A 3,567-nucleotide genomic window follows, 5' to 3' on the forward strand; every position below is an offset into this window, starting at 1 on the left:
CCTGGAGTTGCCTCACAGGGCCCCCAGCTAGGGAGAGAACATTAGCTCAGCAGCTACAGATATGCAAATCTGCTTTGAGTGCTCCAACAGCCCAGGGGAAGCCTGGGGGGTTGGGGGAGGCTGAGGGAGCACTCCACTTCTGCCAGGGCCATTTCCCAACCTCTTGGGGACCTGAAGTTCCAGGCTCTGCTGGGCTAGCCTTTTAAGACCAGATACAAGGTCCGCTCTCCAAAGATCCTAGAGAATAGGCTTCAGTAATGGTGCAAAAATACGTCGACTGTCAATCAGTTGCATAGGTTATACCATAAAATCAACACGGATGTGAAGCCTGCTCGTGATTAAACATTTTTTTTCTTTTAAACGTCTTTCAGTCATCCTTTACGAGTACTTTTGTCTTGCAACATGAGATTCTGGAACCTTCCAGTTTGTTCTTCAGATCATAACATCAGTTGTTTGGGGTTTTGAAGATCGTAGACCTAAGCTTACATGAATGGCAGGTGTTTACTTAAGACAGTCCACCACTCCATATGGCTTACACTGGAGAAGCCTCGATTCTAGTTCCCTCCACCATGCTGGTCTGTCCACGTGGCCTTGGGAGCGAGCCACCTCACCAGCTAAACAGGGGAGGTGAGAAGAACATTGACCTACCTCACCAGGTGTGGCGTGGGTTAGCTCACAGGTGCCCTTTAGCAAAGGAAAATGCTGACTTCTAAAATGTGAAGAGCTTCCCGACTCCTAGGGAAACATGGTGAAACATGTTAGACAGGATGAACTTTCTGTTCTAAAATGGGACACGTCCTCTCCCAGCTATGACATCAATAGCCTGCTGAAGGTTACAGTTACTCAGCCAACATCCAAGCTGAGGTCTCTTGACCTGCAGCTGATAATGATGAGGTGGTTTGGGGCTGCAAACGGTGTGAAGCCACTGCCGGATCTGGATCATGTCACAAGAGAATCAGGTCTCTCTCATTTGTAACTTCAAAATCGAGCTTTCAGATCGAAATGCACGTGGGGGCAACGGACAATGGAGGGAGCCATCTAAAGGAGAGCTCAAAGTGATCCCTAAACATTGTTTTGGCTTCGGATTTGTCTTTATTATACATTAGAAATCTATTGTGCTGTTCTCTAGCTCTAAGTCAAAATTCCCTACAACGTTTAACCTGGAGCCCAGAAAGACCTCATGAATAAGAAAGTTTCATGGGAAGGAACCTGGTGGGGAGCCACCCGTAAGCATATGGAGGTAGGTTCTGCCATGTTTGCTCAGCTGATGAAATTTCAACCAGCTTAGGAGCTAAATAAATTATACGAGTAAATGCTTCTGAAGATAAAGATGGCCAATGAAAGAAGACTATATTTGAAGTTTTAATTTTCATTACCCTAGTCTTCGACTTCATTTAAATTACATGGTAAACATTCATCCATTAAGGAGATGGAAACTAAAATTCAACTCTACATTGGTAGATCCAAAGGAAGATTGGTCAACAGACCCATTGGAAGATTAGAGCTACATTGCCAACACATATACACAAGGAGTTGTTTCAGTTTGGGTTTAAAGACTCAAAAATAAGAATGGGAGGAAGAGGAGAGTTAAGGAGAAACCTTTAAACATACAAATGACTTAAATAGTCCAGACTACTTTGTAAATCATTATCCTAATCCCCACCAGAAAGATCTCCAATTGGATGACTCTCCCAACAAAAAATTCAATGATGAAATCCTTTTCACTGAAGGAGTCTTACATTAAAAATTCCACAAGGTAATTTATTCATCTATTTTGCCAAATGTAGTTTACTTTCCTATAAAACGTCTATAAAACTGTGGTAAATCTTATCTGTGCTAAGAAAATACATAAAATTGCTCATTAGAGAGCCCAGTTGAATGAATAAGATATATTCTAACTTTTAAGTGCTTGTTAGTAGAAGTCATTTACATTGTTTCACTTCCTAATTTAAATTTATTGATGACTCTAGATGCAATGTTGTTCACTGCACGCACACCTCGCTTCAACAATGCACATACGTCTGACCGCCCCTACCTACCTGTTAGAAATAATGTCTAAGAACTCTTCCCAAAGATAATTAACAATTTTCACCGAACTGAAGAGAGAATTTCATAACAGAACATGGAAGAAAAATTTTCTGTTCCCAGTATCTTTTCTTATAACACTTAAAAAAAAAAAAAAAGCATAGCAAACATTGGTTTCACCTTTTGATATATTTCAGGAGGAGTAATCCTGAAGTTAATTCAAATTATTCACATAATTGGGGTGCCTGGGTGGCTCAGTGGGTTAAAGCCGCTGCCTTCGGCTCAGGTCATGATCCCCGCATCGGGCTCTCTGCTCAGCAGGGAACCTGCTTCCCTTCCTCTCTCTCTGCCTGCCTCTCTGCCTACTTGTGATCTGTCAAATAAATAAATAAAATCTTAAAAAAAAATTATTCACATAATTTAAACTGGAGGCTCTAGCTCTCTGAAATATATCCCGAATCTGCCCACAGCTTTCTGCCTCTATTAGCACCCACTTCCTTGATCCCAGGCTGCTACAGCAGCCTCCCACCAACTAGAATTCCCAGCTCCTCTTTACAAGCCATTTTTCCCCCACGTTGTGGGCACTGTGGATCATTTTAAAAAGATGGATTTGATCATTCTGCTTTCCTGCACAAAACCTCCCAAGCACTTTCTACAGCACCTAACAGGAAATCCAAGTCCCCCACCAAGGTCATCCCGGTCCCTGTCTCCTGCTTCTTCTATGTAGAGAGGCTGCCCCAGAAGCCCCTTCTTCCAAGCACACTCTGAAACTCAGGGTCTTTGTACTGGTTTCTCCCCCTTGTCTGGAACATCCTCCAGCCAGATCTTCATCTGGCTCCTGCTTCTCGTCACTCAGGCAGGAAGCAGAGCTGCCCTGTCCACCATGCTCCTCCCTGACTGCCCCATTACAGTTATTTAATAGTCTTCCTTGATCTATAAAAGTTTTATGTGTAATGTGCTTATCACCTGTCTCTTTCTACTCAAATGTAAGCTCCATGATAGCAGGGGACTAGTCTGTTTTTGTTTTTGTTGTGATATTCTTGGCACTGAAACCAACCTTACCTAGCACCCCACAAATGTTTGTTGATGAAAAGTAGACTGGCCCCGAGGTTAAGTGCCTGGGCTTTGGAGTTGGATCAACCTGGGTTCAAAGAGCAGCAATTTACTAACTTGGAAGCCTGAGTAAGCTTATCTTTTCCAAAGACTTGATTTCTTTACAAAGTGGAAATATTCATAGTGCAAGATAAACCAAAATTTAAATGCGGTAACTGGGACTCAAGTATCCATAGCCAGCGCTCACACTGTCCAACCTGACACAGGCTCTCCCTTAAATCCCAGTCTGAAACTTAAGATCCCCTATGGACGGGTGAGGAGTGGGTACAAGAATAGGGAAGCTCCAAACACTTCACATCATCATTTTGTACTGATTTTCTTTCAGAGACCTGAGCGAACCATATTTTTTGGAAACCGTTAAGTCGGTTCTGATGTCAGCCGGAGTTCTGACCCAGCTCCTCTCTTTACCGCTGGCCAACTCCTCAACCT

Source organism: Martes martes, assembly GCF_963455335.1.
Source record: "Martes martes genome assembly, chromosome: 4".
Lineage (NCBI taxonomy): Eukaryota > Metazoa > Chordata > Mammalia > Carnivora > Mustelidae > Martes > Martes martes.